The following is a 22284-nucleotide window of genomic DNA, read 5'->3' on the forward strand; positions in this document are numbered from 1 at the left end:
CCCAGTGCACCAGCCCGTTGCAAGTCTTTGTTTCTGTCATACTTGCTACCATCTTATTTGTCAAAGCAAGTCACACAGCCAGGCCTAGAGTTAGTGGAAAAAAATTCCTGGTGACAGGAATACAGGGATGCTTGAACAGATTGTAGGTCATTACTGCAGCAGTCTACCACATTGCTGTAAATGTTTTTCCTTCCTTCCCAACTTTTTGAGTGGAGTTATAATGCCCTGAAAAACCAGAAAGTTCTTTCTTGTCTCCAAGATGTTTCCTTATTGCTACTCCCTCAACACTGTCAGCTCAGTAAACTTGGCCTTTTACAAAGCCCTGGCTTCTCTGAGGGACGCTGCTCCGCTTCCTTCCCATGGGATGGCTTGGCATTAACGAATTGAAAGATTGTTCTTAGTCAGGGCTTTGCTGACTTTTTAATGGTGTGCATGTAACTTCTCCTTGTCAGCTTTCCTTTTAGAAATGCATACGTTTATTTTGAATCCAGACGCTGGAGTTTGCTATTTGGGAAAGAATTTTAATGAAGCTTTATCAGGTGTTAACTAAAATGAAGGGGAATCTTTTGTGCCCGGAGAAAGCTATTTGGCAGTCAAGAGCTCCTTTAGAAAGAGGACTGCAGAATGAAGGAAAGCTAAACCCTTCTTTCGTGATTTTTTCCTCTTTTTAAAACATACTACTTTGCATGAGTGTTTGTGTCAAGGAGTTCAGCTCATGGAAAGGGGAACTTAATGATGTGCGATCTGGAGGAAGGAGCGGACACTGGATGATAATTCCCAAGCAGATGAAAGAGAATATTTCACATTGCTGAGACACATGTGACTTCTTTGGATGCAAATAACAGAAAGGATGATGACAGTTCTACCAGTCCCCTTCTTTGGGGAGAAATCACCAGCTTAGCAACACTAAATGGCAAGGCATATGTGGCTGAGTTCTTTCCCTGACTAATTGGAAACACATCTCTCTATTTTCCTGTTGTTGAGAAAGAACTGCTCTTTGGTAAATGGTATTCAGTAGTGTACTTTCATAAAAACTCAGTCCTGTGCTGGGCTCTTGGTCAAAAAGGAATGGAAATGCTTTCTAGTGCCAGAGAGCATGGGTATCATAAAATGACTGGTAGGTTTGGAGTCCCAACTTGGTGGAATCTCACCAGTTCTACCCTTAGGAGCTTCTCAACCTGAAGAAATCCTTTCCCCTCAGGCCTCAGTTCCTTTGCTTGCAAAATAAGAAGAATGGAACATATGATCCCAAAGTTTTCATCCCTGTCAGAAAAGCCTATAATTTAGAAAGATAGGCAATTACTTTTTGGTTGTAAGTTTGGTCCAGAGAAGACAGTGTGAAATACTGACTGGATTTAGGACTGGATACACTTTGTAAAAACAAAGCAGAGCAAATCCTGGGTCTGTACAAATTGTTCCACCCATGTAGCTATGAATCCATCCACATACCCGGCCACCCAGCTCCAGCACCCTTGTTTTCTTCATTTGTTCCAGATATTGGTGTTCAAGTTCTTTGTGCTTACCTTCTTTGATCTTTCTAGCCCATGTGAGAAAATAAGACACAATTTTCAAATAGACCTATTTAACAGATAAGGAAAGTTAGGCCATAAATCTATGTCATATATCCAGTGTCACTCAGCGGAGCAAAACCAGGACTAATCTCCAACTCTGCACCCAGGGTTCTCTCCCTATTATGCACTGTTCTTTTTGTGTGTCTTCAAAACTATCCTAGAAAACCCGGAACCAGGCATTTGTTTCCTAAGATTGGGGTAGCCTAAGGCCATTTCTAGGAATTTAATCGTTCATGAAAAGAGAGAAAAAAAAGTCCCTTCCTTTCCAGAAGAATCTTATTCAAGCTTCCACCCTCCAAGGTGCATCAATGTGATGTTTTTAAGCAATCTTTGGAAGAATCATGAACATTATGGGGGACCCAGAGAATGGGGAAGACCCTGTCTTCCGCAGTTTGATGGCAGAGTCTAACATGCTTTAGGTGGCCCTGAAAATGGTGTATTGGCAAATGAGGGTCCCACAGAATAAGTAGTGGTTCCTACAGGATTTAAGAAAAGGGAGAGAGGCGCTTAGCAACTCTGACAGCCTCTAATTTCCAGTTGACTTAGCACCCAAGAGAAAGAAAGCTACCTCCTCCTGGGAACATCCCCTAGAAAGCTGTGATGTCTCTTCATGGGGGCTCAGGAAAGGAGTTGTTGAACCTAGAAGAGTATATTTCATGTAAATCTTGGGGTGAGAAGGCAGACCAGTGGGGGTGCTTCTCTGGTCTCTTTCCAAATAAAGATATATCCTGGGTATTGAGGTAGATTCAATTCTTTAAACAAACCCCATCATCCACCCCAGGCAGTTTTGTTTGATCCCAAGTTTAGTAATGTAAAGGAAAGTTTCCCAGACTTTAATGGCTTAAAATGAAAGAGAATCATGTTTTTCTGTCTGAAACTGGAAATCCAAAGAGTTGCTCCGTAAGACTGTTCAGGCTTTTACCTTGTGGCTCAGCTACAGGAAATTGGGAAATTTGGGTCAGATGCTTTGTTCACATTCCAAGTTGATAGAGGGTGGGAAAGTTTGGAGAATTGTCTGAATCATAATGCTGCTGAGAAGGCTAGAAAATACAGGATTGTTTTTCCCTAAATTGCTTTGAGAGATGGGAGGGGGTTGATGGAGAAGTTGTCAGTATACTCTAGGTGGCTGAGCGTGTGTGCTTTATTTTAACAACAGTTGCATCTTTGGATGCAAATAACAGAAAGGATGATGACTGTTATACCAGTTCCCTGCTTTGGGGAGAAATCCAGATTTTAGGAGGTGGATTCTACAGGTATAGAGATACTGGTCCTCATTGTCACAAAGTCATTCTGAGTGGAAATTGAATGACAGTAGAATATCCAGATCTTTGCTACTTAAAATGACCAGTAGCGTATTATCACCTGGGAGTTTGTTAGGAATGTGGAATCTTAGGGGCCCCAGTTACAGACCTACTGAATCAGAACCCACATTTTTATGAGACTTCCAAGTATTTCATATGCAACTTAAATTTTGGGAAGCCCTCGCCTAGATAATAAATTCTCTCGGATGGTGCAAGGCACTTACTTTCTCATAGTCTAGTGGATCGAAAGACATGTGTCTGGATTGGTTTCTTGATTTCTTTTGATGGTAGCCTAGGAGAGTGATTTTAATCTCTAGGAACTGAACGCAGCAATGAGACACCCCAGCCTACCCCTTCAGCTTCACCTACCAGATGCCACCCATTCCAGCCAGCCTAACTTCCTCACTGCCCCCTGATGTGTTAGAACCTTTCACAACTCTGGGTATTTGCATGTGCTCTTCCCACTGCCCTGGAATGCTTTTTTCCCCTTTCCCTGCTTATCAAACTTACCTTTTGCGACCTTGTTCACATGCAGTCTTTTCTGGGAAACAGCATTTTCCCCGGATGTGATTAGAGACCCTGTCTTCTGTGTGTTTATTCCCCTGCTACATTACACTAGTATAGGAAAGTGTAAATGCCCATGTCTCTTTCTTGACCATGAACTCCTGAGCATCTTGAACTCCTTGTTACCATGTCTATATCCTCAGCACCTGATACAGAGGCATTCAGTCCATTTTATAACTAAATGAAAATACAGGTGATCTGGCTGGGAATTTCTCATTCCTCCAGGCAGACACGTGGGCTGTTTTTGTAACAAGTGTCTGACTGCCTGAGGCTCCTGGATCAGCACTGAGCAGGATCAAGTGGGCCAAGTCCATCCTAGGGTCTCTCAGTTCCTGTTCTCTCCTCTCATATCCAGCACCTTTATCATGCCCCCTGATTGCCCCAGACTATCATTTATTCCCTGCACTGGGGCCTGGACAATATCCCAGGTCACCCATTTCTACCCTTCCCAAGTCAGAACCTCACTATCTCCTTAAAGGATCAGCTACCATTTCTGGAGGGCTTACTACGTACCAAATGCTCTACACAGAGTACTTGACACACGTGACCATATTTAGTCCCCAACACACTTTTCTATAAACAAACATTTCCATTTCATGTTGAGGAAACTGTAGCTCACAGTGTTAAATAATTTGCTCAAAACAAGGTGGTCAGGCAGGGCTGGGATTCAAACTCAAGCCTGTCTGACTTACTAATTGGTGCTTTGAAATGCTGCTCTGTGCCACAACAGGAGTAATGAATCAGGTGCCCACGAAGGTGCTAACCTACCAGTGTCTGTCATTGATCAAAACTGCTGCACTGAATGGTGCGCTATTTTAGATACATTCACTAGGGCGAAGAGAATAATTACAAGTGACCATGGTAGATTCCTCTACCTGGTCGATTTTAACTTTCTCAAGCTCAGACCAGTCTTCAGGGCACTTTGTTTCTGAGATTGAGGGCTGCTGCCACCAGACGTGGCTAGCTCAGGCATCCCACAATCTTTGAAGCCTTGTGAAGGGGACAGGGCTGCCATTTTGCTTAACTTTGCCTTATGGATTGAGAACTATGCTATACTTTTATTGATTTATGTTTTTATTTTTGGTTGGGGGAATGGGATGATCAGTTAAAAAAAAAACAGTGCCAAGAATGTATGTTACTTCTTCCCATGGACATACAAGTTATTTCATGTTTAGTAGAAACTCTGTTTGCTCAGCCCCCATCTATCCATTAGCTCACCTTCCCCATCTTCTTCCTTCCAAAAAAGATGCACTGACAGTGTCCATACTCTAGTGAGGAAGCCAATTCCCCCTTGTGTGTCCATATACTTCTGCAGTTGTTTACTCCCAAACTTGTTTATGCCCATTTATCTTGTACAGTGTTTGTAAATTTACTTTAAGTAAATATTATAGAAATCAGTGAACCATGGGTATAAGACAAAAGTAGCTGCTGTTTTTGAATTTAGAAAAGAAATGTGACTTAGTTTTTGTTTTTTTTTTTCCAACTAACAAATTGTATCAGGGTGAGTAAGAGAGCTAAGAAAAAAATAAAAATCCCAACGAAGTCTATGCTCAGTTTGCATTTCAAGAGTCTTTAAGCTCCACTCCCGTTTTGAAGAAACCCTACCTGGAAATTGTGGGTGATGTTTTATAACTATTTTGGGTCTAGAGAGATGAAATAAGACTCTAATCAGATGGCAGCCAAGGGGGAAACAAGGACCTCAGTCCTCAAGCCCAATGGCACTTGATTTTGCCAGCAACCTGAGTGAGTCTGGGAATGGATTCTCCACTGGAGCTGCAGAAGGGAACTGGCCCAGCCAGCACCTTGATTTTGACTTGGGGAGACTAGATGCAGGGAAACCAGCTGAGCCCACAGAACTCTTGACCCCCAGAATTAGCAGATAATAAAGTTATGCTGTTTGAAGCCACTAAGTCTGCAGTAATTTGTTAAGGAGACAGGAGAACATGAACTCAGAAACCACCCGCTCTACCTACCTGTGCGTATGCTGGGGTCACCTTTCCCATTTTGTCCAAGATGTTCTTTGTCACAGATGCCTCAGCCTGGCATTTTGGACCCCACACACTGGTGTTGCCTCAGCCTTCCTTTCAAAACTCCCCTCCCAGACAAACCCACAGCCCCAGTCTTGTTCTCGGCCTAACTGCCTATGCAAGTCAACCTTGTCTTTCAAGGCCCATCTCAACAGAGCTGCAGGTCATTTACTGCTTTGTCCACCACTGCCTTCGGAGGAGGCCTCCATGTTACCCACGTGGCCTTTGTCCTGTCTGACGGTGCTGGCTCTGCCCTCTGTTGTCCTCTTTTCTCTCTACACTGATGGCAACCCTTTTAAAGGCAGGGAGCATGTGCATTTTGTTTCCTCAATCCATGTGCTTCCTTGAATGATGAGTTTTATGTGAGAGAGCCATGTTCTCTGGGGTGAACGGCCTCAGAACTCTTTTGTGGGTACTGATGAATTTCTGGGGCCCTTGCCTCTGAGTGATGACCCCTTCAATATCGAGACAGACTTAGTCTCTTCTTAAAGTGTCTTCTAAGTGGTTTCTGTCAGTGACTCTGGCAGTTTGGGTTCCAGAGGCGGGTCTCTCCCTGGACACAGAGACTGGCCCCTTGGGTTTGCAGCTGTTTCCAGGGCTGACATGCAGCCTGTGTGCTTTATGAGCACTGACTTGGATCTCTTCTGGGCGAGAGTGTCCTGAAACACCAGCACAAGAGGACACCGCCCAGACAGAGTTAGTGGGAAGTTGGTGTGGGGAGAAGTAGCCAGGGCATATGTTGAAAGCGTTTGATTTTTTTTCCCCCCTGTAGCTATCTGTTCTTCATTTGTTGCTAATAGGATAATTTGATCAATGAATGTGGTGGGAAAAAGCAAGAGATGCATAAAAAGTGTGAAAGCTCACAGCTACAAATGAGTGGGCAGATTTACCACCTCCTCCCCAGAATCAAATCTGTCTGCCATCCGCACTGGGTATGAGACAGGCAGATCCAAGCTTTGGCTTAATTACACGTAATTTGGGTGACAGCTGAAATGCAAGCCTAAACATTCAGTCAGTTAAAGATACACAAAATTAAGCATTTCACACACTGTCCAACCCCTTCCATCTTTATTAATACTTTAATTATGTTAATTATACTGTGGTTTCAAGCCTTGCTACTACAATAAGCAGGGGGTGGAGGTGGGGGAAGAGGCAATCCTCTGAGCAATACAGCTAAGTAATGAGTGCATTCAAATTAAAAGTATGAATGGAATGCAAAGTAGCAAAGAATCACAAATACATAATTCAGCAGTGTGTCCATCCTGTTCACACTCATTTCCTCCATAGTGACTGACAGTGCGTTGGGAGGGTGGGCCCAAGTCTGACTCATCCTGAGTGCAGTGTACATAGTATATGCTCAGTAAACATCTATGAATGAATCTGGAGTCAGAGATGATGAAATTGTATCCATAGAAATAGAAGGAAATGAGCAGATTTGGGGGATATGTTTTAAAGGTGGCAGAGACCAAAATTATTGCAGACACCTGTTCGTGGGATCGGGCCATGGTGGAGGGGTGGGGGCGGGAGGAAGAGAGAGGAATGGAAAATGACCAGGGATGCGGAAGTGCACCATTGCTTCTCATGTCTCTTGGGGCTCCAGTTTCCCCCTCCATCTCTGACAAGTGAAAAGGAGGCTGGACCTTAACAGTTTCCACATTCCATACTCTTAGATTCCTCAAGAGTATTACCTATCAGGGACTTCGCCGTGTATGTACGTTGGTGGTGGGGGAATGCTTTTATTTATGTATTTTATGTATTGAATGTCTAGGATTTTCTTGCTAATAGTTGCTAAGAAGTGATTTGAAAGCTCCTGGATATGATGACCTTTCCAAGCTCCAGCCCATCCAACCACAGAGCAGTCTCCTGTGCCTTACCCCTGTTGGGGGTCTTCCCCCACTGGGCCAACTCTTCACCTGTTCTTCACTTCATCCTGGGTATGTGGGTCCTCCTGGCTCATCTGCTTTTCTGCCCCCTTGTGATTTTATGTCTCACCTCTCATGTCTTAGCTCATTTTGTATACCCTGCCTAAAATCTCCTTCCTCCCTCCCCGAACCCCATTGACATCATAGGTCACTAAGTAAGCCAGGGCCATAGCTGCCTCCCCTGGCAAGCCTTCCCAGACTGCACTAGTCAAAGGTACTTTCTTCTTTTTATGAGTTCCTATTGCTCTCAGTTTCTGACCCACATTCTCTTCTCTTCTTTTTTGTTGATATGTGTACATCTTATCTTCCTGATTGGATTATCAGTTTCTCAAGTTAGGAACCATTCAGTCTTCTTTTGTGGTTTTTCTTCTACTTTGCCTCAGACTACACACATAGATATCTACTCCATAAGTCCCACTTAACCTTAACTATCTAAAAGGTATTTGAGAGGGGGTTAACCACATAAAATCAAGTGATCCTCTAGCCAGAGAGAATGCAGTTGCCCAAACTAAAACAATCAATATAACTGTGCTTTAGGTTTTTGACTTCATAATTTGATGAGCTGAAATAAAAATGTCATTGGAGTGACTTGTACAAGAGAGGTTTTAGGCTTTGGTAGGTTGACGCGTGCAGAATCATCAGTTACTGGGAGTGTCCTGTTAACATCATTGGAGAAAATGTTGGTGATCGGTAAATCTGGAATAGAATTGCAGGGCTTACTTCAGAGAGCAGTTTGTGAGTTTTGTTGTGATGACAGCTGTCTCTGTGACTAGCTCTTTTGCCCAGGTAGCATTAGCTAAGCTCGATATCTTCAGAACTGCACAAATCATTCTCATATTCTCTGATGATTGCCACTGTAATCCTTTTAGAGCGCATAACTGGTATTGGACCTCTCCAACCAAGGTCTTGGACGCCAGCCTGAGTTGCTGTCTCAGCACTCCTTCACCATGAATCCCAGAGGTCACCGTTGTGGGGGCTGATGTGAAAAAAGGTACCTCCTCACTAGTGTCTTAGTCCAGAAGCCAAAAAACAAGGCTCTTCCTATCACAGGACCTCATGAATTATCAAAAGAAAACATGGCCCACGTCCATTCCTCAACAAATATGGACTGACTATTATTTCAAACCAAACTTTGTGTTTGTTAGAGTGGAGAATACAGAAGTAGCATGGTACCATTTCTGCCCTACACACTTTTCTTTTTGTATGGTGCAGAATTTATTAACACAACCACATGTAGAATAATATAAAAAAAATGACCAAGTGCTAACTGGGGTTCCTAAATACTACTGGAATTCAGAAAGGGGAGAGATCACTATGGAAACTCAGAAAGGGTTAAGCACTTTAGCCCAATTTTTTTTAAACTCAGATTATGTTTATGATTTCCTACTCCTGGGCCTCCATGTTTTGGTGATAAAGTACACTGCCAAAGTACATTGACTAAGCAGTAATTCATCGCCACGCCACTGAAAATGTGAGTATTGCCGATTAGCCCTTCTGGCACAAAGAAAGAGAACCAGAAGGTCCACACTGAACTGATGACCATTTCAGGCGTAAAGCAGAGAAGCTTCATGTTTTCATTAGCCTTTGTGTCTTACGACAAGTGAATGTAGGATTTTTTTTTGGATGTTTTTGGATACTGAAATTCACTTTGAGAAAACTTGCTGACTACATTTTGGGAACTACAAGGAATCTGCAACCTGGATTGGGGATCCTGCACCCAGGAGTGTGCTAACGACCATAGTAGAAGGAGTGAAATAGTAAAAGATCAAGATATGTAGGTGGAAGTGATGTAGGCCTTGCAATAACCAGGATTTGGTCAGGCAGTGGGGAGGCCACGCACGGCAGTGTTCGTAAATTCATACCTTCAGTGCACCCTTGCTGACTGTTCTTGGGCAGCCATCTGACTTCCTTTCCTTCCTATTTTTGTGAGCTGTTGTTACTTTCGTGAATGTACCAAGGTAGATCGTCATCTTCTGAGTTGTGATCTCTTTGTACCCCCAAAATGTACCCTAAACTTAGCATATGGGATCACCGGCCATGTTTAACTGATTTTCTTTCTCAACCCTGGACTCTTTCACATCTTTCATAACAGCCACAGCTTTGAAAAACAGTATAGGTGATTTTGTGGATGTCACTGGCTAATTTGAAGGCCTATTTTGCATTGGCACCTGTACCACCATCTGTCAGGAAGGTACACCCTTCTGTCAGTGGTTTTCCAGACTGTATAGGAGATCTTGGTATGCACTTTGACCACACTGATTGTGGATGGAAGATTCTGCCTTTGTGATGTTGCTCAAGACCTTGGTTGTATCTTTTTAATGAAATTGGGCCATGTTTCAGTTGAGAAGGATAAGAAGTTATCTCCTTTAGTTGTTATCTTCTTAAATTCAAACACATGACATCAGGATTTCTCCTCAATGGCAAAGTTACACACTTGGTGGTTAATGAAACATCTTTTCTAATCATTAGCTTTCATTTTCCAAGGAGAGGTTTTTCACCTGAAAGTGGGTCCGAGACATTGTTTCTTTCAGCCATCACCTATGCAAGGAAAGATAATGTCCCTTCAAAAGGCTCCTCCAACAGTGAATAATTATTCTTTGTTTGACTGCAAATGCACATTCCTGAAATAATAGATTCATAAAGTTTCATAAATTATTTCAAGATGTATTAAAGAGTGTTGGAAATCGTTCTTCTCCCTACAGGAGGTTGCCAAGAATTAGTTTTGTCTTTAAAATTTGAAACAAATTATTATTCACTGGGGGAACATTATTGGAGCTTCCCCCAGCTCCAGCTGACAGGGACAATTTGAAATAACTTGTTAATGGTAATGCTTTTAAAATTTAGAGATATTCTAAGCAGAACAATTTTTAAAAATTAAAACCATAGCTGGGGGTATTGCCTTTGGAGGTCATGCAAAATTAGGGGCATTACACCTTTACCTGGATCCGGGCCTGGATTCCAGCTGTCCTGGTTACATGTGACATCATGGCCCTGTGGAGGTGAGGGGTGACAGGTATGTCTCTGGTGGAATTTCACTAAAATGCTTCCAGGCATAATTCTTCTGAGACTTTCAGCTTGGCCATGAAATACAGCATACTATACAGCACAAAGGCTACTGTACTAGAAGGGAGGAAAATGGAGTTCCAGTCCCAGAAGTCACATAACTTAAAAAAAAAAAAATCCTCATCTGTACAATGAAAGGGTTGGTTTAAATAATCTCTTATCCCTTCTCATGTTAACATTTTGTGTTTTTACTATAAGGTGGCCCTTGAACCAGATACTTATAGAGTCCTTATTTTATGCAAGCTGTTTACCCCATTTGACATCTACCAACCAAGGATCTTTGCTGTCCACTTGGAATATCATTAGCTCATTCTTTGTTTCACCTGAGAAATAATACCTAAATATTTAAATTACATATTAAATATAATAATACTTTGCAGATTTGTTGAGTAGGATGGTTGGGGCAGGGGCAAGCCTCATTTCCCCATCTGAACTGAAGTCCTTTTGAGCAATGCAAGAAAAAGAAGGCAAAGGAAACTCACACTTACTTGGGCACTCATAATGTGCCAGGAGCTGTCGTCGGTGACTTTGTACCTTTGATTTTCTGTCATTGGAGTCGAGAGCAATGCTAGGAACACCAGAGTTTTCAGTAAATTCTGCCTGTATTAAACAGAACCACCTGCTGCATAACAAATGGGGCCAGGGTTGAGAAAGAATATCAGTTTCTTTGCAGCTGTTCGTACAACCTTCCCATTTTTCTAACTCAAAAAACTAGTTCTAAAATATTGTCTCACAGCCAGTTAAAATGGTAAATGAGAAGCACTTGGGTGAGGATGGTGTATGTAAGGGGATGGTTGAGGGAAGGGCATCAGCCAACATGTAAAGACTTGGGCTTGAGCTGTTTCTCTCATCAGTTGGCTGTTTTATGCCTTTGCTTGAGCAGGGATGGGAGTGGACAGGACCCAGCGTCTTTGATTTAAACAGTGGGTTGAGCATGTGAGGATTTGGCTCTTCTAGTGATCCAGGAGGTGGTAAGGTTTGTGTTGAGGCATGGAAGAAGGTGTACCTTACGCTACCAGAGATGACGATACAAAGCACATATGTGGCCATTCTCAAGCCCTAGGCAGGGATTGCTAACTGATCATGGTGCTCTTTTGCCTAGAGCTCAGTCTTCAGCATTCTTTCACCAGATCTCTCTCGGTGGTCATCATCAAATGATAGGTGTTGGAACAGGAGATGAAATCTATTGTTAAGATGTGGGCTAAGTTGTGGATTCTTTAATAAATGTGTGCATCTGTCACATTTTTTAAGTGCATGAAAGGGCTTGACTTTATACAAGTACAGAGTGGTAATCATTTTTCTATCTTAGAAGTTAGCCACTTCCAAATTCTACTTGAATACTTCATTCCTGGGAAAAGGGGATTGGGGGAAGGTTTGTGAGTTGATCGCATTATAAATTGTCTGGTTTATAAAATTGGCATAAGTAAGAATAGGTTTATGAAATATGGTGTATCCACAGTATTAGAAGCAGCAAAGTAGATGTATCTATCACAACACAGTGAATCTTAGAATCATGTGACTTCTGTGACAGAAGAAAGATGCCACATATAACAATATGATTTATATAAATTAAAAATACCTGAGTGTGAAACAAGATTTTTGAGAAAAGACATGAAAAGTGTTGACTATAAAATTTTGTTACATTTTGGTCTATTAAAATGAAGAAACTTGTTAAGCAAAAGACATCTAAAAAATAGAAAAGATACATTACAAACTAGGGAATATGTTCATTGGTAATGGATCAGTACTAAAAGTATATAAAGAATGCCTATAAACCAAAAAGAGAACTACAAACAACTCAATGGAAAGTGGACAAATGATAGAGAAATTTTGTAGAGGAAATCTCTATGGCAAATTAACATGGGAAGACATATTAATGATTAGGAAATTGTAAAGAAAACCCAGTAAGATATTTTTCCCATATACGACTGGCAAACATTTTTTTTTTTTCAGATTAAGTGTTAGGATGTGGCTCTGTAGGAACCCTCATATATTGCTGTCAGGAGTAGAAATTGGTACTGTGCTTTGGAAAATTATTTACGTAAAGCTGAACATTAACATACTCTGACCAAGAAATTCCACTGTGATGCATGTACAATGGGAGACATGTGAAAAAAGTCCTTGAAATTACTATTTTTAATAGCAAAAGCCTGAAATTGTTCTCCATATTTGCAATTGAACATTATACAACAGTCAGAACAAATGAAGTGACATGTAGTAACGTAGGTGCATCCTGCAATATAGCATAAAGTGAAAAATGTATTTTTCAAGGATTCATACGATAAAAAGATCCACACAAAACACATTAAAGTCATTGCCTTTGAGGGCGCAAATGAGAATGGGAAATGATATAAAATAAATGTTTTACATTGTAAATGTACTTACATGTGCAAATATATTTTGTGTACATTAAGAAATATATATATGTGCTGTTAGACTGTATTCTTCTGTCTTCCTCAGCATAATTGTGTGGCTCAGTTGAGACAAAGGAGCACCTTTCTGACACTGAAGAGATTTTACACAAAGTCCCAAAATTGCGTTCTTTATACATGGAAACTATACTTTCCAAGTAAAATTAACAGTGAATTCTTTTAAGCCAAGGCCTCTTGTCTTCAGGAGTGACCTCTTGATTTGTTCTTAAATTAGACCTTTCTCAGGCCTTCTCTGGTGACATAGATTATTTGGTGACTGAGTAGAACCTGGGAGGCTTGGGGAAGAGAGTGATGAGTTCTGGTGGGGGCAAATCCAGAGTTCCCTGTAGACGGAGAGCATTGTTGGCAGGGAGGACACGAAACAACCCCGGGGACTCCAGGGAGCCGTGAAGACACTGACACTGTGAGTGGGGGAGAAGAGGGAGTCTTATTTTCCATTAATTTTCGTATTGCTTCACCACAAGTCAAGGGGAGATACGTTGGGAAAGGGATGGGGTAGGAAAGGGATGAGGGTACAGCAATGGGAGAATATGAAGAAGTGATTCTTATGTTTCCATTAAGCTGTCGTGAGATTCACACCCTCACTAGGAACCTTGTCTGATTTTACTTCCTATTTTAGAATGCAAACTGGATTCCCCCTCTTTTCTCACTTTTGTAGGTTATATGATGTGGGGTCTGGATCTCTCAGGAGGTACTTTGGCTCTCCCAAGATGGCTGTTTCCATGCATAAGAATTTCAAACTCCCACCAGAGTCTGTGAGAACCCCCCCCCCCCCACCGGTGTAATGATTACAAGGAAGAGCCAAAGACACAGATCTCCTGCCATCTTGGTTACCTCCCCATCTCCCAAAGTCTCTCCCTGCTTACCTTGGAGTTTTCCATCCTGACAGTATCCAATCCAGGGATATTGAGTGGCCATTGCTTCTGGAGTGGGGGTCCTGGCAGGCTCTTGGAATGCCTCTGTTTGGAGTGGAGTTGGCTATTGCAATACTTGGTGAGTGGAATTTCATTAGGTCCTTATCTGTGTGCAGTGAGGAAAAGAGGTCCTTTTACACAGTGCTTGTAATGGAGTGGAAAATTGCATTTCCCCCTCGCCTGAACAGTGCCATTAGTGGGGAGGCAGACTGTCTGCAGAGAGTGGGAAGCCACCTCAGGCAGTGAAGGGCTGACAGTCCAAATGATGGCAGTGCCGAGAGACCCGGAAGATATTAAAATAAAAACAGGTTGTGTTGTTCTTTTTGTCCTGTAGCAGTTCTTCCCGGCAACGCAGGGAGTGATTGGATTTGAAGCACTGAGAAAAACATGTTAAGTAAGAAATTGTTTAAATAAAGTTGTTTGAGTTTGAAACTCTCCCCTAGGCATGGAATGGAATGGAGTTAGCGGCCTACAACTTACAGATATCCAAGAGGCAGTCTGTTTTTGAGCGAGGCAGGTGTGTAGGGAGCTTGAAAAGTGCACTGTACAATTGAGGTCTCCTCTTTGGCCATCCTGGTGAATTGCAGCCCCACTGCGGGGTGGGTGGACACCTGGATGGCCAGTCAGTGGACTCAAGTCTCCATTTTTATTTTTCCTGGATTCTGAGAATTGCCGGTGAGACCTGTGAGGCGTAGTACAAAAAGCAGCAGGGGAACCCACTCAGCTCTGGGAGAGTCTTGTTCCTACACTGGTAGTTTCTTTCTGGGAGGATTGGTGTTAGACACCATCCCAAGGGAGCTGCTAGGGTGATGCTGGAGGGGTGCTCAGCCTGTCCCAGGCCAGAGAGAAGACATACCCCAGGCAGCTCCTGGGCCGAGGTGAACCCCAAATACAAAGGGGTGCATACTAGGAGCATTGGGAGGAACTGGGGGTACAGAATCATTTGCGAGCATCTCAGGGCATTGGAAAAGTAGAAGTAGGAAGAGACCCCTTAAAATGGAATCAAAAAATCATTAGGATACTTGATATTCGAACTGCCCAAGACCTTCAGAATTATCTAGTCCAACCATTTCTTACAAGGATGAGGAAGTTCTTTCTCCTGAGGGGGAAGTATCAAAACATAGTCTCCTGACGCTCCTTCTACTTCCATCTCTTGTCTACATCCCTTCAAAGTCTCTTCTCTATTTACTTGTCCACTCTTTACCTTTATCCTTCATTTCCTCTTTTGGGGAATTCTCTTTCTTCTTGGGCATCATTTGACCTTAGCCTCATGCTTCTCAGACATTGAAGATTTTGAGGAATTCAGTATCTGCCAACCATTCTGTCCCCTTAACGTGTTGTCTGGTGTCCCTTATGGGTCAGAGTTTGGAGGATATGGTCTGTGCATTAGTAGGGCCCCCTCAGCATTACAGAGGCTGCTCTGCCTTGTCTTCAGATATTGTCATGTATAAATTTCAAAAATTAAAAAAAAGTATGACTCACACAAATACTGTATGAACACATATACCATTGTTTTAAACTATTAATGTATTTAAGTCAGTAAGGAGGGTACTAATCATATGGAAGAGGTGGATCCAAAGCCTTGGTGGAGCTGGGTATTTATAGGCACTCAAGGGAAAAAAGTTAACCTAGGAATGCTAGATTAGATGCAAAACTGATTGGTGTCCCATAGAGCAGTAAGATCCTAACCTCTGGGGACCTTTTTATTTTAAACGGTATAAAAATATACAATTTAACATGTGACTTCACTGCGTCTGGGCTGTAATCAGATTGTGAGCAGGAACATCAAACATCAATATAATCTCCTGAGGAATGAAGTTGTTCTTGGGAGGACCTGTCAGACCATGCCCCAGTAGGCTGCTGAAAGGCTCTTCTGTCCTTCCGAGTTCCCCCTACTCCCTTATTTCCAAGTTTTGGATACTTTTTCTTAAATACCTAATCCCAGCCTTCAAATCAGTGTTTCTTTGAAATGCACCAGTACTTGGTGTACCTGGTACTGGTAAGACTCTACCCTGGAGTAAAGTCCCGACTAGTATGTTAAGCATTCACTGATTAATTTAACTTTTAACACGTTTATTGAGTTGTCTGTATGTGCTAGGCCCCATGCCAGACTTCCATGTACACTGGTGAGTAAGACAAACAAGGCTGTTAGGTTCAAGATAAGAGAAATACACATACTGAAGGAAAAGAATGATAGAAAGCCCATCACACGCCTCTGCCTGGTGTCTGAGTCACAGGATGGGTGTGGATTCCTCAGGCCTTTGCCTGGATTCGTTCAGATAAGCAAGAGCTGGTTATGTTCTATCAAAGTCTTTAGAGATGTGAGTGGCAAAAAGGAATTTAGGGTGGCTGTTGGTGGGGGTGTGGCGTTGCATACTGTGTGCCCATTTGGATTTAGTCTATCCAATGAGTGGACTCAGTTATATAAATTTATCAGTAATGTTAAAAACCAAAATCAACTGAGTAAATTTTAAAAATATTACTGGGCTTTATTCAATAATTCAAGAGTCAGGCAGCATCCAATCTAGCAGATAGGAAGGAGCTCTGAGAGGCTGTATAGAATGAGAGACTTCCATGGTCAGAAGGGAGCAGAAACAAATTTATACTAGAGGAAAAAAAACTCAAAAGATTTATTATTGCAAGGATACTTTCTTTAGGGATGTCTGTCAGGCAGATTAACTAATGTTGATCATGTGATTCCTGATTGACATTTAAGATTCCATTTCTGGGGGAGCCAAAACTGTAATCACGTTGTCTTTGATGACATGGGGCTTAGCATAAATGATTCCATTTTAGGCCTGTTGTTGTTGGTTTTTTATTTTATTGAAGTACAGTTAGTTACAATGTGTCAATTTCTAATGTACAGCACAATGTCCCAGTCTTGCATATACATACATATATTCATTTTCATATCTTTTTCCATTAAAGATTATTACAAGATAGTGAGCATAGTTCCCTGTGCTGTACAAAAGAAACTTTTTAAAAATCTATTTTTACACATAGTGGCTAACACTTGTAAATCTCAAACACCCAAATTTATCCCCTCCCACCCCTTACCCCAGCAACCATAAGATTGTTTACTAAGTCTGAGAGTCTCTGTTTTGTAGATGAGTTTATAGTGTCCTCTTTTTTTTTTTTCAGATTTCACATATGAGTGATATCATATGGTATTTTTCTTTCTTTTTCTGGCTTACTTCTAGAATAATGATCTCTAGGTGTATCAATGTTGTTGATGGACATTTAGATTCCTTCCATGTCTTGGCTATTGTATATAGCGCTGCTGTGAACATTGGGGTGCGTATATCTTTCTGCGTTAGAGTTCACATGTTGTTTTTAATAGTAAAATATACTGAATCACTGGCCATGGATTTTTAAATGTATTTCTTTGTTTGTCTATTTATTTAAAGATGTAGATAATAATTCTAAATCTATTCCCAGGCAAGAGTCATAGAATAACATATACAGCTTCTTGGTTTTCTCCCCCTCCCCATACTCCACCAGTGTGATTGACAGCTGGCTCCAGGACCAGGGGCACGCTGTACCAATTGTTATTTTTTCCTTAAGTAGGAATCTTACTTCCATTGTAGATCCTCAGACTTTGGAAGGCAGGGTGGGCAGTAGTCAATTTCCCAAAGCCCCAAAATTTTAGGATGATTTTTGTTTTTCAGGAAGCTCTTGACCAAGTTATAAATCTGTCCTTGTAGTCAACTGAATTCCTTCTTTGAGATCATCCCCAAGGAGGAATGGTTAAATGACGGCGCCAGCCAAGGAATCCCTGGGCATATCTTCCATTCTTTTAGGAAGACCTTACAGTGGCTCTCGAAGAAAGGGAGAGGGAAGAGTGGTTGGCTTTATAGTCTGATCAGCATGTGCCGTATCTCAGTTAAACAGTGGCCAAGAATAAGGCACCCTTAAGCCATGAGAGGTATAGAGAGATGTAGATGGCTGAGGAGACAAGAGATAGCCACAGAGCACAGAGCTACCTGTGGAAGAGCACGTGTACTGAATCCCAAGTGAGTGCAGGCTCCCAGGGTTCTGGTAGTTCAGGCAGTGTAGACTGTGGAGGGCAGGAAAAATTCTTACTGGAAAATGTTAGTCATGATTGAGTGCGTGAAGAATAGGTACCATCCAGATTGCATGGGAGGGAGATGTTGAGCGTTCTAAGGAGGATGGAGATAGGAAGCAAAGCTTTGGACAGTAATGTACCAAGTTTGTCTTTGTCAGTTGGGGTGGGGGTGTCATCCAGGCTGGGCTCAGGATTTTATTGGGCTCCTCTTTGGTAGTTCCTGTAAAGGTACCCAAACTGGGATACCCGGTGTTATTGACTTGAATGTCCATCAGTGGCCCGTCTTACAACTCCCAGCTTTAGGTTGTTTATTCTGAGTCTGCTCTAACCCATAGAGTTAGAGTTACCTCAGAAAACGAGCAATAGGAAGCAGAAGCAGGGAATGTGCTGCCCCTTTTAAAATAGATGAAATGTTTCCCATTAATACAGTTGCTCCCACACAGATTAAAGCTTATATCAGAAATCAAGCTGTTCAGCAGTTTTTGAATCAAATACTAAATATGGCACCCCTCATGTGAGGTAATTGTGTGTCTGTATGTAAATTCTTGGAGAATATATTAATTTGGGTATAATTCCAACTGTAGTTTTTGGGGAAAAAAAGTAGATAGAAATCTGGAAAAATGAGTAAACACAGTTAATTAATTACATGAGATATTTATCCTTAGCTTAAATTAGGAAAACTGAAAGAAGCTATGAAAATCTCAATTAAAACAACCAGACTGACTTTATTTTTCACTGTTAAGTGGACCAAAAAAAATGCATGAGTGAAATAAATATATATTTGGGGATGACACCATCTTGGCATTTCTAGGCATTCTTTTCTAAATATATTCTTTATCTGAGCTGTCTTGCAATACTTTTAATATAATTAAAAGCACATAATGAGTGCCAGACTTGTCAATTTCAACAACAAAGTGCTGAAATTTGCAGTGAAACTGAGAGCTCCATCTCCCACACATTGTAATGAATAGGTTCATAAAAGGAAAATAGTTTAATTACATTTTAGTTCATGGATTGTTAATAGGCTGGAGTATCTAAATTGAATAATGTGATTCTGGTAATAATTATGTGTAAATGAACTTGTTTAAATGATATTTTACAGCTTTTTATAAAATTACAGCTAGAGGCAATCCAGTGATAGACAGACAAAGGCCATGCAAAAATTATCATAAACTATTAGCTTGTTTGCAAAGGGTTTTATGTTAATCTTTTAGTACTTAAAGCAATCTGCAATTAACATATCATGGGGAGCTGCCTCCGAGCAAAGGCATGCAAATTGAAGTGCTTAGATAAAAAGCCATTCACATTGGGGGGAAGAAAAAAGAAAGGGAAAAAAAAAAGGAAAAAGGAAAAAAAAATCAAAGAAAGGGTGGCAAAGTACTCAGAGGGTGCTGGTTTTATATTTGAGATTAAGGAGGTGTAATGATTGTGTTATCTGACTATGTCTGTAATTAAAGCTTTTCTCCTGCAGACATGACAATAGATACTGCATTGATTTCGGTGTTTTAATTGTGGAAGTCATTTTATTTCAGGGCAGAAGATATGAATAGCCTGAATCAAAGGGCTGGAAGATTGCTTTGTTGATAGTACTTGTTCAACAGCTGCCTAGCTGCTTAATACACAAGTGTGGAGAATGCAGAGAGACCCAGGGAGGTGCTGGGTATTGTAATTCTCCTGCTGGTTTCCTTGCCTTTTATGAAGAAGGCGAGGATCTGGGTACTGATTGTAAACAAACAGCCTTTTCATACCTCACTGATGTTTTTCCTCCCCAACTTTACAGAACAAAAGAAGTCATAAAGGGTCCTGAACTAACTTTACTACTGCTCTTTTAAGCTACAGAAGTTTATGCAAAGTAATAAAACCATTCTTACTAGCCGAGATATCACCCCTTTAATGGAGAGCAAAAGTCTTTAAGTGGCTGCTGCAGTTAGTATCACAGAGAGCCTTATGACAGAAACAGTTTGTTGGGGAGAGATTGTATTATTTACATTAAGGACCTATCCACAAAATCTCACACACAGTTAGTTTGAGATAAGGACTTTCTTATCAGTTTCTATATACAAACTGCAGGCAGGAAATTAAGTGAAGGGTAAAACATACACAATCTTAGAGCAAAGAGGATTCTCAAGGGAATTCTAGTAAAATGAAGATGGTGTGGACTTTTTCAAAGCATCACATTTTTGGGTATTTCTTCCGTGACAGTTGAGAGTGAATATGATTTCTAATTACTCCATTATTCTATTGACATACCTCTGTATCTTGAAATACTGAGTGACATATTTCAAAGGTCCTGAACAATAGATTTGTTCTGGGGGATATTTGTCCGTTTAAGTGATATAGTTTAAAATAACCAGATAGCAGTATCTGGTAACAAGAATAACATCAATAATCATTAACTGATGGTTGCACTAACCATATTTTTACGTATATTACTCACCTCCACAACAACCCCAGAGAAGTTGATGGAATAATCTTCAATTTATAAAAAGAAACTTAGGCTTAGAGAGGCCAAAAAATTGCTCAGATATAAGTTAGAACCCAGGAAGTCTGGCCTCAGAACCTGCAGAGGTAACCACTGCAGGAACAAGACTTATACCAGAGAACAGATAACAGATGCCAGCTGTGTAGATTGCAAATAACCAGTTGTGGACTCATGTCTGGAAGGACTGGAGATCCTTCCAGGGTCCTTAAACAACTTTTTGGTGCCTGGATCCCTTTGCCTGTCTAATAAAAACCCACAGACGCCTTCTTAGACTAATGATTTTTAAATGCATAAAATGATATGTATAGGATTACAAGGCAAACTAAGTGTATTCAAATAGTATTCTCAAAATATTTAAAAGTCAAATGTATGACAGTAATTTATCTGCTTCTTTATTAACACAAATAATAAGATCCAAAAGCAGGTCTCAGAGCTATTATAATTTCATAGTGTGGTGAAGGTAAATGCTATTTCAGATTTCTGCAGTGATGTGACATGAAAATATCTTATTGATGATATTTTGTTGCCTACATTTATAATGAAAGAAAATGTTAAAGATCCCATAGAAGTTAATGAAAATAGAGCTATTTTTATATCTTTTTATATAATATAAACTATATATTATACAAATGTCATTACATATTTTTATGTATAAAATAATTTATTTACCATCAAGTTTCATAGACCCTTGGATTCTGTAGGTGTGAAAGGCTCAGTTTAAGAACACTTTTGGTTTTACACAGGAGGAAACTGAGACCAGTAGAAGGAATGAATGAATTATCCACGGTTATCAGTAATTATTGCTAAGATGTAAATTAGAGCTGATTATACTTTGAGAATTTAAGGAAATTTAATAGACTCTTTATTGCTCCTCCCCACCTGCATGACTTTGGTAGCTTTTGCTTACATTCTCTTAGAATGTTGAAACTTTGTCTTTGCAACATTGTCTTTTCCAAAGTGGGAGCACCAGGCGTTGCCTTAGCCCCTCGGTCATCTCTTGGCTGTGATGAGGGTCTGGGCAGAGCTGGGTGGAACCTGGGGAGCCCAGCCACAGGGACCCCAAGGGAGACGGCCTGTGATGCCAACCTAAATTTGAGAACTTTCTGCCTAAGGGAACAAGAATGCATACTTATTATACATTACTTCTTATAAATTCAGGCGGTTTACCAAGCTACTTTAGACTGGGTGGCTTAAAAAACAGAAATTGATTTCTCACGATTCTGAAGGCTGGAAGTTAGAGATCAGGGTACCAACGTGGTCAGGTTCTGGTTGTGGACAAAGAAGTGTTATCTGTCATTTTAGTAAACAAAGAAAGTTGCCTGCTATTCCGGGAAAACTAGGAACGTAGCCATCAGCCAGCCATCAGCCACTGCAGCCTCCCCAACAGTGCACCCTGAGGGGAATTCAGGATGGAGAGAAACAGGATACTGGCCCTACATAGTTAAAATGCATATCAAAGGAATAATTTTAATGAGCATAGACTTTTGCATCTTCCCATACATAGAAAAGCACCAAAATTATTAACTTGAGATAGATTTTTGTGTGTGTGACTAGCAGCAATCTTTTGATGTTCAACTATATGTTCTTTTTCCTGGCTCCTCTCTTACCACTTGGGAAGAGTCCCTCAGAGCTGAGAGGCTGTCTCCCGTGCTCTAGTCCTCAGTAAGCTCCTCAAGTAAAATAACTCCCAACTTGTAGGCTGTGTTTTTTTTGGGGTTTTTTTGTTTGTTTGTTTGTTTTCAATCAACATGGTGAGAATTCTCTTCCTGGATTCTTCATATGGTGGAGAGAGAAAAGCTAAGCCCTCTGGTCTTTTCTTCTAAGAACATAATAGCCCTCATGAGAGCTCCACCTTCATGACTTAATTATATCCTAAAGGCCCCACCTCCAAGTACCATCACACTGTGCTTCCTCAAATGAATCTGGGAGGGACACAGACATT

General features: G+C 41.0%; 1 protein-coding gene and 1 long non-coding RNA gene across 3 annotated transcripts in view; one reads left to right on the forward strand and one right to left on the reverse strand.

Annotated features, from left to right (window-relative positions):
- Window positions 1-22284, forward strand: part of LRMDA (leucine rich melanocyte differentiation associated) — a 1095017-nt gene that overhangs the window by 684274 nt on the left and 388459 nt on the right. The gene's annotated exons all lie outside the window — the stretch shown is intronic.
- Window positions 3324-20599, reverse strand: LOC116667316. The gene is made up of 3 exons (XR_004324206.1): window positions 20528-20599; window positions 8773-8774; window positions 3324-3336 (listed from the first exon to the last, which is right to left on the reverse strand). It is a non-coding gene; the product is annotated as an uncharacterized LOC116667316 (long non-coding RNA).

Source organism: Camelus ferus, chromosome 11 (assembly GCF_009834535.1).
Source record: "Camelus ferus isolate YT-003-E chromosome 11, BCGSAC_Cfer_1.0, whole genome shotgun sequence".
Classification (NCBI taxonomy): Eukaryota; Metazoa; Chordata; class Mammalia; order Artiodactyla; family Camelidae; genus Camelus; species Camelus ferus.